Here is a 12,736-nt window from a genome sequence, read left to right as displayed (position 1 = left end):
GTTTGGAAAGGTTGAATAACTTACATAAATACAAACCAGGAAGGGAGCTGGAAATAACCATATCTAGCTGACTCCAAAGTACAAAGCTCATCCACTAAATAATGTTTGCACTTTATAAAATCTCACCTCTCTATAAACAGTAGTTTAAGTAAAATTAATGGAATGATGTGGAATAGAATTGGAGAGGGGGCTAGTAGAACACTCCAGTGAATTATCCTGCTCACACTAGAGGTAGAGGAAGTGAGTGCACCTCCCCGTCTCTCCATGTTTGTACAACCTAGGAGGCAGATAACATCTTGGGGGTTCCTGATTCAAGGTTGCTGAGCTGGCATCTGCTCCCCAGGTGTTGCCCTTTGGAGCTGGTCAGTGGCCCTAACAGGCTTAGCCAGGCCTGGCATCAAGGACCATGTGATTTCTGTATCCTTTGATGAGAGTTCACCTACTGATAAGGCAAGCTGGAGAGAATCAAAAAACTCAGTTGGGAAAAGATCAAGGCCTGCATTAAGGAGGAAAGAAATGTCAGTCACTCTGATAGGGAAATAGATTTTTGTGTTTCATTGCACAAGCACGCACACGTGCACTCAAAGCCTGCCACGTTTCAAAGCCGCCTTCAATGCCCTGGTGTTCGCTTGGAGGAAAGAGATCTGAAGCCTCTAAAAAGGCTGCAGGTATAGAGTAATTCACACAGGACACAGCCAACAACCCTCTCCCATCTCCCTTCCTCCCCCGTGCTCGCCTGTGCTTAGTGGTGGTGCTGAGGAGATGTTTGTGAATGTGCATGTGTGCACATTTAAATCTAAGCATAAAAGGAAGGGGAAAATACGTGACAGCTTTGGACCAAAGCAGTAACTATTCATAATGAATGGAGGAGTCATCATGAAAGAGCAGGGGCACTTCAAGAAAAGCAAACCTCCTGAGGAAGACAGCTCTGTGGATGCTGTTTAGGATGGCAGCTTAAAAGGCCCTTCATTTCAGAGCCAGGAAGAGGCAGAGAAGAATTTGATATACAACACAAGCTCTTTTCTTTTTTTTTCCCTCCTTTCCCCTCTTCTTCTTCCTCTGAATCCCATCTTGGCTGAGCCATGGCAAAACTAAATTAGAAAAACCTGCAGAGCATTGAGAGTCCAAATGAAGCACGCAGCCAATTTATCACAACAGAGCCCAGTTATCTAATAAGCCCCGTATGTAATAAATGTGCTAAGTGCTCACCTTTAACTTCAGCACACACAGCAGCAGCCAATGGTGGGAGATGGCAGAGCCCGTGACAAGAGGATGATGTCAGATTCAGCCTGAAGCACGGAGCATCTGGCTTGCATCACTGGCACCGAGGGTGCTGAGCCAAGGTGGATGAAGCTGAGGTCTCTGAAGGCAAGGCAAGCCACTGCTGAACATTTAGAACTGGAGCAGATGCCTGTTTACCGACAGCTTTGTAAGCTGAGCAATCATCATGAGAGCAGAACTGGAGAAGCTTGGGTGAGAACAAGTTTCTTTCTGGCTTTTCTGTTTTGGAAAACAAGTGTTTTCAGGAAGAACCTTTATCAGTACACGTTTCCTATCCAAAGTTGAAGACGAGGGTTCTTAGAGATTGTGCCTTAAACTATTTTTGTGCCTAGCTAATAAGGAAAGGGAAAAAAATATCATCTGATAATGTCAGAGGGGTAGAGAGGCAGGATATGGTATTCTTAGTTTACTCCTTGGTAATTTTGGGACACCAGGGTTATACATCAGAAATGACAAAAGGCTTGGGGGTCTAAACAAAATAATCAAGTTGTAGGTCAGTCTTTCAGTTCATAAGGACAGCAGGACACATAGGGTGTCTCTAGAGTTCTGATAATTATGGTGATCTTGGTGGAACTCCACATGGTCTCCATTCAGATCATTAGTGGAAGTGTATTTGAAACATAACAGGTCGTTCCTGTAGAGCAGTGGTTTTCAAGTTCACCTGTATGTTAGAATCACCTGGACAATTTTAAAAATGACATTCCCGTATCCAACTCTAAGAGATACTGATTTATTTTTCAGATATTTATTTAATTGGTTGGAGGTAAGGCTTGGGGAGAAGACATTTAGAAAGTCTGCAGATGATTCCAGTATGCAGCGGAGTTTGAAAATGACTGCAGCAGAGTGAAGATTGGGTTAGAGTCCACAGAACCAGAAAGTACTGGAAATCCCAAGTTTTGAAATTGAGCTATAGGAAGTAGGAATTAGACTTCAAAACACTGTCATTTATATAGGTCAAAAGTGGTGAGTCCTCAAAGGGTCCTCTAGAGTTTGTACTTGCTTCGAGTCTTGTCCAATTGTTCGTCTATATTTTCTCATCTAATGTATGACTTTTAATCTTCCTATACCTCGAATGGATTTGAGATAGCTTACAATTAGAAAAAAGTCATATATATATATATATATATATATATATATCATAAATTTTAGGAAATAGAAAACATTAGAAAAAATATTAAAAGTGTGTTTAGGATTGACGTATTAATAAACAGTATAATTTTTGAGCTTCTGAAACTCAAAGGCAAAAGGTAAATTCATTTTCCCTCTCTTTAAAGACAATGCATAATCATTTTTAGGGACAGCACTGAATTCTGGATAAAATCTATTGCGTAGATTCTAATAACAAGAGCCTTGAGCACACAAAATAGACAAGTGTTGTTTCTGTTGAAGTTGCAGTGATGATGTCAGGGTTACTCTATGGAGTCTTGGATAACTGAAACAACTTCTATGCCAAATAGCCTCCACTGGGGCCTGCACCCCGGTGACAAACAGTGAGAGCTATAATGCCCGTGGGAAACTGGTACACTCTAAACCAGGCGTCCCCACACTTTTTACACAGGGGGCCAGTTCACTGTCCCTAAGACCGTTGGAGGGCCGCCACATACTGTGCTCCTCTCACTGACCACCAATGAAAGAGGTGCCCCTTCCTGAAGTGCGGCGCGGGGGCCGGATAAATGGCCTTAGGGAGCCGCATGCAGCCCGCGGGTGGTAGTTTGGGGATGCCTGCTCTAAACTGTCAAACTTCAGATTGGCCTGCTCTCCTCCTTGCCTATTTAAAATGGAATTACTGTTAATCTATCATCGTTAGTACTTATGCTTCCTTTTTATTCTTTGCAAGGGGAGAATGGGTTTGTGATCACTGTCTGCATCCTTTTTTCTTTGCCCTCCTTGTGATCGAACGTGCATTTGTGAGACTGACTGGTGGAGTTTGGGTGCAATTTGGGTCATGGAAAGTCATTTTGCCCCCAATTTGACTGGAATCAGTTCAAGTAATTTATTCATCCATCAAACTCTGATTGAGAACGGATTATGTGCCTGTCACTGTGCTAATCATGGAAATATCAATCCGTGTCAGCTTGGAAATCGGAGACAAACCAATAGATACTTGGCAATACTCTGTAATAAGTATAATGGAAGCTTGAAGAAGACAGATACCACAGAGAAAGAGAAGTTCTCCACAGGGAGAGTCAGGAAGGGCTTCCTAGATTAGATGATACCATGGCAAGGTTTGCGGCGAAGATGAGTCAAAATTTTCAGAGGGACTGTGGGGAAAGGCACAGCAGATGCAGGCACTGGTTGGGCAGATGCCTGGGAGCTATGAGGAGTAATAGGCAGTTCTCTGCAACAAGAGCTTAAAAGAGAAGACACATAGATAGCCAGAGGACATAGATAGCCAGGAAAATAAAGAAAACATTGTGTTCTAGTACAATTTTGCATATAATCTTTATTCATTCCACAAATATTTGAATGCCAAGTATATGCCAAACTTGGGGAAGGGGGAGAACCAACCATAGATCTGAGTCTATTTTTATAAGCTTTAAACATTTGCAATGCTGTTGTCATTTCTTTCCACCCTAGGCTAAGTTTAACCCAATTCTATCCTTCTGGGTGTTTCAAGCAGGCCCCATATGGATGAAGGCAGCTCTCTGCTCTCAGAAATTCACCCCCCACCCCCACCCTATTCTCATGAACCACCGGAAAGATAAAGGCAGCATTAATTATTTTTCATTTAAATCCTCCATCTGATTTTCTCTGAGGCCCCCAGAGTCTGTGCTAATTTGTATGGTGTGTCTAGGTCAATTCAATCCTTACAAATCTGTGTATTGTTGAAACTGGTAAAGACCATTGTTTGTCACTCAGATTCAGGCAGGGTGATAAGAGAAAGTGAAGAGGGAAGGAGATGGATGGGCCTGACATTGCATTCACACTGGAGAAAACTAAAAATGGACCTGAAAGAATCCCCAGAGTCAGAGCTGACCATTACTGCTGGACCTACCCCCAACCAGCTCCCAAAGTAGGCTGCGTTCTGTTACCACCTTGCTGGGTTCTGCCTGAAACCCGTGTGAGGCTGAGATATCAGGAACATTTTCTGCATCCCATGGGATCTGGTTCCTATTGTCTGTTGTCTATGCTTTTCTCTTTATGGTACTCTGAGTGGATGGCCTTGTAATTATGGTCATAAGTATTATTAATGATAGCAGGTATGACAATGAGAGGAGCCCAAGTCTCTGGCTTTGACGTCATCAGAGAAAAGGGTTTTCATTTGTTTCAAATGGAAACAGATGCATATTGCAGAGTTAGCAATAAGCAGAAGAATGGAGATGGTGGTTTTTGTTCGTACAACCCCAAGCTTCTCTGTTAGGCAAATTTTTTCTTATGTGATGAACAGGATGCCTGTTCTCCTCTGGTTCCCTGTCCCCTGCCTTTTCTTTCTTTTTCTTTCTTTCTTTCTTTCTTTCTTTCTTTCTTTCTTTCTTTCTTTCTTAATCAATACGCAGGCTTCTCCTGCTTTTACCTGAGAATGGTTTTGATAAAGAGAGAAAGGTAAGGGAAGATGTCATATTAGCTTTAAAGCTGTGCACCCTCAGTGTTTTTGTTTGAAACTTCTAACAAGGGAGTCGCCAATCAGTTCAGCTCAATCCAATTCAATTCATTATTACTGAGTGTGTTTGTTACTAGTATGTATAAGACGGACAGCTGTGCTAGATGGACAACTTTACATGTGGCAGTACTAATTTCAAATATTCTGTGAACTCTAAATAGTTTGTGACGTTTACTTTTTGCATTGTTTGGATCTTGAAAAACATGGTTTACATAAAAGAGTGAAGATGCCTTAGACATAACTGTTGGCATGTAAGCAGTTCACTGTAAGGGTGGGGCAGTTGAAAACGAGGTGGGACATCCTCTCCGAGGAATAGGAATGTGAATAGAGGTGCCACCTGCCCTGGGCTGACTTGGCTCCTCTTCTTTCTGCCTCATGCTCTGGCCTCCTTGGGCTTACTTTGGCCAGCCCCACTGTGCAGCTCCACTGTCTCCTCTCAGCCCCCACAGCAGCTTCTTTTAATTCTTCAGTGCCTGTGTGTCTACTCCTTCTCAAGCATCCAGATTCCAATCTACCTCCGTGGAATCTACATGGTTCCTTCCTCCTTGCTCCTATAATCCTTTGGCTTCTTAGCTTCCCTGATCTGTTCTTAGCTCAGAGTATGGACTGAGAGATTGCAGCATCTTTCTGTATAGTATCTACTGGTGTGTCCACTTCTTCTCCCGTCATCTTTACTTCCTAATTCCTTCTGGGAAGTCAAACCTTCCCCAAAGGGAGGGGCTTGTGTTCTTCCATTTTTGTGCTGTCATGAACCCAGTCCTTAGTATAGTGACTTCTTTTGTTTCCTTAGAGCTGAGATCTGAGTCACTTCAGTAAACTACATCTGCAATGCTTCACCAGGGATCCCACCCTCTGGACTCTGCAGTCAGGCTGTCTGGGTTAAATCCTGCGTGACCTTAGGGAAATTACTTAAACTTTGTGCTTTCATTTCTACTTCTTCAAAATAATGGATAAATAGTGGATACCCACTGTGTAGTGTCCGCGTGAGGATTCAGTGAGATAACACACGTACAACACTTCAACAGTGCTGAAAAGAAACAAACATATATGCTGCTGCTGCTTATTTGTTACCTATAGAAGGAGATATTGCTAGGCCGGGAGGGATACTAGGACCCTGTGTGCCTCATAGCTCCAAAACTTTATCATTTGTATCTGTGACTAAGAGCATAAAACCCGAGGTGGTAAATGCAATGTTGGGTTCCTGTGGTTTCAGCCTTTTTTTTCTGGAGGTTTATGGCAGTACCAGAGTTGGTCAGGAAGGAATTAGAACTCTATTGTAGCTTAGTGTTTATCATGTCTATGTAAATTCTTGCAGGATAAAAAAACACTTGGTATTTATGCTTGGCTGGTTTAGGAGAACAATTTTCCTCATACAAAATAATACCCTGACCTTGAAGAAAGAAGTTATTAGGCATTTACCCTCAGAAATGACATGTAGCTTTATCTGCAGAGGCAGTAATAGATTAAAATATTAAAGTCCATGCAGGCAGAAAGATAGAGGGTCTAAACACTGCTTAAAATATTATTTAAACTTAATGTTGTATTTATACATTTAATTCATTTTTATTAGCTACCAAGATATTTAACATAAAATAATTAGAATCTCAAGATTAAAACCAAAATGGTCACAGTTTTAATTAAACCATCTCATAGGGAATTAGGCTGCATAATGAGAGGCAGCCTGGTGTAGTGGCGAGAGTCTGCTTGAGTCGGGGGACTGGAAGCACTGCTATCCACTCATGGATCTTTGGGAAAGTCTCTCTTGCTTCAGCCAACACCATGGACTTCACTGGTCAAAGGAGAGAAACTTAATTTTGATGAGTTCCACTTTTTAACATAATAGAATTCCTTTGTTTCTGTTTTTATTTCTGTATTTGAGATGGAGTCTCGTTTTGTTGCCCAGGTTGGAGTTCAATTACTTGATCTCGGCTCACTGCAACCTCTGTTTCTCAGGTTCAAGTGATTCTCCCGCCTCAGCGTCCCAAGTAGCTGGAATTACAGGCACCTGCCATCAGGACCAGCTGATTTTTGTATTTTTAGTGGAGACGGGGTTTCACCATGTTGGCCAGGCTGGTCTCAAACTCCTGACCTCAGGTGAACTGCCCACCTTGGCCTCCCAAAGTGCTGGGATTACAGGAGTGAGCCACTGTGCCTAGCCTCCTTTGTTTTTTCCCTAAAGGAAATCTTACATAGAATCCTAATATAGAAAAGGGAGTAAAATTGGCCTCTGCCTACTCCCTATTCCCTATAGCAGCCAGCCTCGTTGCTGGTTGCTGGTCCCCCTGCCCACTAAAGCCCCAAGGTACCATAGAATACAGAAACAGAGCATACCATGAAAACTTGCCTAGGGGATCCCAATGTTTCTTTCCAGCTATAAAATTCTATGATTTTGATCCTAATATGTCCCTATCCTACATTTCAAAGTCTAGTTCCCCTTTTGTATTTTATTCAAGGATATTTTTTTAAAAGCATCCATGGAGCTGGCTTTAGTAAAAAGAAGAAAAGAAAATAAGGAATCTTTTGCCGCCTGAACTGAATATCTCTCGTGTCCCATCTCTCCTTTCTCATCTCATACCCATTCTTCAATCACAGCTGTAGCTGGAATTTGTGATCTCAGACTTCTTTGGAGCTACCATTTATTACGATGGTTTCAACTTAGGCATTTAACTGACAAAACTCTCTTTCAGTCACTGTCCTCCTCAGCCTTTGCTTCCCAACTGCAGGTTTCCATCTTTGTTGAACAGCCTGGTAATTTTTTTTTTTTTTTTTGAGACGGAGTCTCAAGCTTGTCGTGCAATGGCGCAATCTTGGCTCATTGCCACCTCCCCCTCCCGGGTTCACGAGATTCTCCTCTCCTCAGCCTCCTGAGTAACTGGGACTACAGTCACCCACCACCATGTCTGGCTAATTTTCATATTTTTAGTAGAGATAGGATGTGTACTCCTGACCTCAAGTTATCCACGCACCTTGGCCTCCCAAAGTGCTGGGACTACAGGCGTGAGCCACTGTGCTGGACCAGCCTGGTAATTCTTAAGTTACTCATACCCTGGTTCCTATAGACAGCTAACCAAGGCTACAGGGCCAGAGAAACTTGATAATTTCTTGTCTATTCCCTAGAATGCTGGGCCTGGCTAAGATCTGATGTTGGCATTACATGTTGAGGAATAATCGTCAGTTAAATTTACTGTGAAAACATGTGATATGTAAAAAGTACTTGGCATGGTGCTTCACTTGTAATAGATAATCAGTAAATGTTAGGTCTGTCTTTCTCTCCTTTTCCATGCTTCTTTTCCCTTTTGGGCCTATCCAGGACAACTCTATCCACAGATAAGGCCTATAATATGTCAGTTAAGGAGTTAGGTAGCTATAATTCCTTTTAAGACTACCTTTAGCCACTGACTAATTTATCTGATAACCTTTGTAAATCTTTTTTTTTTTTTTTTTAAGCAAGGTGAGTTGCCTACTGTGAGCATTTGTGGGGGGGAAAAAGCCTTCCAAATAGTTAAAAATACTAAACCAGTTTCCTTCTTAGGTATCACTTTCTCTGCATTCAGTGCCATATATATTATTTCTTTAAAACCACCTTTTAAAGTGATAATTTCTTCTTTACTTCATATAAAGAAGGGAACATTCTTAGTATCAAATAACAAAATTGTATCCCATTATAAACTCTTATTTCGATTGCTTTTAACAATCGGCAAATTTGTCCGTTGGGACTACTTACCTACTGTGCTCGATTGCCCAAATATGGATTTGGAAAAGGAAATGATGGAGTATTGAGATATATACATTAAAATATTCTCACAACTGCATTCAGCATTTAAATACCAGGAAAGTTGGTAGAAAACTATGGCTAGGTTTTAAAATCGCTAATTTTATAATGCAGCTAATTCACAGTGAGTAGGATGTTGTACTGCCCCAGACAATGCTATTCAGGGCTTAGGAAAAGGTGCCTGTTTTTCTGAGAGGTTCTACCCCATGCCAGGGAACTAGACATGGCAAGTAAAGATTGGATTGGATTTTTCAACTCTTGTGCAGGCTTTTAGATAAGGCTGGTCTAATCAATAATCTCTAACTGTTGTAAAGGAGAAGTTGGGGTGAGAACAGCCTGAAGCCTTACTGGTTTAATCTTCCCCGCTGTATCCAAGGCTGCAGCTCTCATCTACCCTTTCTGTGACTATGACCAGGACATTTCAGGCATCCTAGTTTGTCAGGCAGTTTTTTCAGCTGCTGCCACTTGATCTCAATGCTCACACTTTTCAGTGAATTTCACTGTGCTCTAACCTTTGAGTCTTCTCAGACTCTTCCTCTTGGACCATCCATTGTTATTAAAAACACCCCTGGATAGTTGTATATTTGTTTTAAATTTTTATGAAAATATTAAAATTACCAGTTTTGTTTTGCAAGTAATGTGTAAAATTCCAGAAAAATCAGAAAATATGTCTCATAAACATAAAGAAGATAAGTTACCCATAATACTATTAATAAGAAATAACATCACTGGATCAATACTCAGCTTTTGCATGCACCCTTCTTAACTTTCTTATATTTATACTTGAATATAGGACTCATCATATTTATGTGTTCCAAAATAAATGTTTCCCCCCTTCCTGTTTTTTTTTTTTTTTTAATTCACCTTCACCTCAGAAGGTTTCCTTTGAGATAAAAAGCAGACCCAGGTTAGATTTTGTTTTGTTTTTTTTGTTTTTTTTCCAAAAACATGGAATGTTATAAAAAATTATTATTCTTCATAAGTTATTTCAGCAAATTTTACTGTATTTTCAAACCTGCAGTCTGTAATTCAAACATGTATCTACCATGATGAAACCAAAGTATGGTTCGTGCTTTAAGAAAATGGCACAGCAATCCCTCTGACTTCATGAAACAAAACCTGTTCTCCCAAGGCTAGAATGGATCCATGGGCTAGGGATACAAATAGGGAAGTATAACTCAAACATACAAATAAAAGTAGGACCCCTGTTATTTTTTTCTTCAGGTGTGTTTTGGCTATAGGTACACCCATTGACTTTCATTTCATATCATTATTAAAAATTGGTTCCTTAGAACATAAAATTACATTAGACAAATATATTTTGTCAACTGTCTTCACAGTTACCAGAGAAGGTAGGGTATGTGTATTTGTGTGTGTGTGTGGTAGTGGTGGTGGAGAAGAAATGGGAGAATGTTGGTCTTCTAAACGCAATTAAAATTTAACGCTTGTCTCTTTTTAGCCGACATCTTTGTTTTGGGGGCAAGACTGAGGAAATACAATTCACGGATTCTCTTTACAAGACAAAGATATTTTCCTCCTGTAGCTTGAGTTTGGCACAACTGCTAATTGCTCACATAAAGGCACTTGGGATGTACTTTTAGGATGTGGTGTTCTGAAATCTCCTTGAAAAAAACTCCTTACCAGCATAAGGATATATATTTTTCTAAGGATATGTTCTGGATGCTGGCAAATTGGTCTGCTTCTTAAGATTCATGTTGGTGCTTCTTTGATGGCCTCTATTACCCAATTTAAATACACAATAGTCAGAAGGTTTGAATACACCATGTTAATCCAGCATCAGAGATCTCTGCCTGGCTGTTTATTGAAATAAAATTGTACCTGTTATGAACCTGTTACGAACTGGAAAGGAGCACACAGTTGCTGTTAACTGCTTTACCAAATTGATTCTGACTCACTCGTTTCAAAATGAAAATTGAAATGCTTTACCGTTTTTCTTGGTGGGGAATTTGCTTTACTTAGCACTAAGTGGGTATCATTTCTTGTGATTACAGAAAAATGCATCATAACTTTTGATTACACTGCTATTAAGGATGCATGGTAGCAATTGCTAGCACTCGTAAAGTACTGCTAGTGGGTTCTGTGTAACTCATTTTATTTGGAACTGAGTGAAGAAGAGAGTATGGATGAAGTCCATACTTCAAATCTTGACTTGCATAATGAACTAATTCACCTGGGAACACAAGGGACTGGGAGAGAACAGTTTTTGTCAGTAGATTTTCTTCCTACTTTAACCTTGGCCCCTGCTGCCACTTAATCCGCTGCGCCTCTCCCAAAGTCAACCCATCAGCCATTCCTACTTTTTTATTCCTTTAGTAAAAATGTACAGAGCTGTACTATGTATAAAATATTGGCTAGATACGATGGGGTCAAAATGAAGAAATAACCCTGTGCTGTAGTTCATAATGCAAGATAAGAGATACCTACATAATAATTTATACATCACATAAATTAAAAGTAAATTGGATTAAAAGTGGAAAAGATGATCGGAGCTTGGATTTCTGAAAAATTAGCTTCTGTCCTGCTATTAGACTGTAAATATCATAAAGGCAGGGATCATGCCTGTCTTGTTTCCTGCAGTGTCTTGATCACACAACCTAGAATATAGAAAGCACTTGATAAACAGCCATTCAATAAATGAATGACACACGGTGGTGTGCTAGCCCCAGCTTACACCTTCCTGCAAGAGCCAATTATGCATCTCTCTTCTCAACTCTGTGCTCCATGATGTTATGTTGGTAGCTTGAAATTGGTCATGGTTGGAGTATTTACACCACACAAATTGGACAAGATGACAAATCAATGCTTTTCCCCTAATAGCTTGATGCTAAACATTTACCAAAATAGAGACACAGAGAGAGAGAGAGAGAGAGAGAGAGAGAGAGAGAGAGAGAATGTGAGAGAGACAGAGTTAAATGCATATTTGCTCTTAAAAATGAGACTTTTGCTACAATACCTGTGTAACCATCTTCTGAGCTAGTCTGGCAACCAGAAAGCCTCCTTTTGCTTTGGGCTAGAGGCAAGCTAAAATAGTTCATTGCTCACCATCTACATTGGGAGAAACTAGAGTCTATAAAATTTTTCACAGAGGAAGAGTAAGTCTGACAGTATTTCTCTATTCTGTGCTTGCCTATCATGTGCATCTAATGTCTTTCCAGGGGAAGCTGTGAGCTGCTTCTAGCCATAACAGTGTGAGAGAATAAAACATGAAGGATCCAGCCTTCTGTGGGCTGAGTCTTGGAACATGTCAAATTATCACTGTGAGTTCTTGAACTTCAGCATTGTGGCCTAATAACAATTCTTTCTCCTAAATCCTGATGTAACCATGGGAAGAAGTTGAAAAAGTAGGGAAAGAAAATAGAGAAATCAGGCATTCAGGGCAGAGAACAGGGTGTGAGCAAAAGCACGGAAGTGGAGAGACCTAGTGGGTATTCCTTGAGCAGCCCAGTCTGTAGGAATGGACAGCGAAGGGACTTGAAGACAAGACCAAGAAGTTTGGCCTTTGGTTGGCATAGAGACCATAAGAGGCTTCTGATTATTTCGGTAAGATAATTGTTGGTAGTATGGAAGATGGTTTGGGTAGAGTACAAAAGGACCGAAGGCAAGGCGGAAAGTGTCCTACTCAGGCCAAAGGTAACAAGGATTTGAATTAGGACAGTGGCAGTGGAATTGGAAAGGAAAAATGTATTCAAGACTTAAAAGCTTATTTGAAAACATATTCCATAGAATAGGTGAAGGAGACCTGAGGGTGACACCAGGTTTTAAAACTGGTTTAATAGGATAATAGTTTTCCTACTAACAAAAACACAATAAAAATAGAATGTCTTAAGATAAACTTCACTGCAGTTACTATAGCCAGCATCTGTTCAAATCCCTTTTTCTATTTCCTTTGTCATTATAGATAGCTAAAACCTCACCTTCCCAGATTTCCTTGCCATGTGATAGAGATGGTCATCTCCAGACAAGGTACTGAACAATGAAACATAAATGGAAGTCTGTTGTGATTTCTGGATAAACCTTTGGTTTTCCTTATAGAGGAGCTATTTCTTCTGTTTTTTGTCCTT

General features: G+C 40.5%; 1 long non-coding RNA gene across 5 annotated transcripts in view; it reads left to right on the top strand.

Moving 5' to 3' along the window:
* LOC141582264 (uncharacterized) overlaps window positions 1–12,736 on the top strand; it is a 432,453-nt gene that overhangs the window by 84,342 nt on the left and 335,375 nt on the right. For 3 of the 5 annotated variants that reach the window (XR_012515085.1, XR_012515083.1, XR_012515082.1), the window contains exon 1: window positions 749–1,473. The exons of the other annotated variants lie outside the window; for them this stretch is intronic. This is a non-coding gene — a long non-coding RNA (uncharacterized LOC141582264). Of the gene's footprint in view, window positions 1–748; window positions 1,474–12,736 lie in introns of those variants that run through there. 5 annotated transcript variants of the gene reach the window in all.

This window comes from Saimiri boliviensis, chromosome 19, assembly GCF_048565385.1.
Source record: "Saimiri boliviensis isolate mSaiBol1 chromosome 19, mSaiBol1.pri, whole genome shotgun sequence".
Classification (NCBI taxonomy): Eukaryota; Metazoa; Chordata; class Mammalia; order Primates; family Cebidae; genus Saimiri; species Saimiri boliviensis.
The sequence above is the reverse complement of the archived record's forward strand: the minus strand, read 5'-3'. Positions and strand labels throughout refer to the sequence as shown.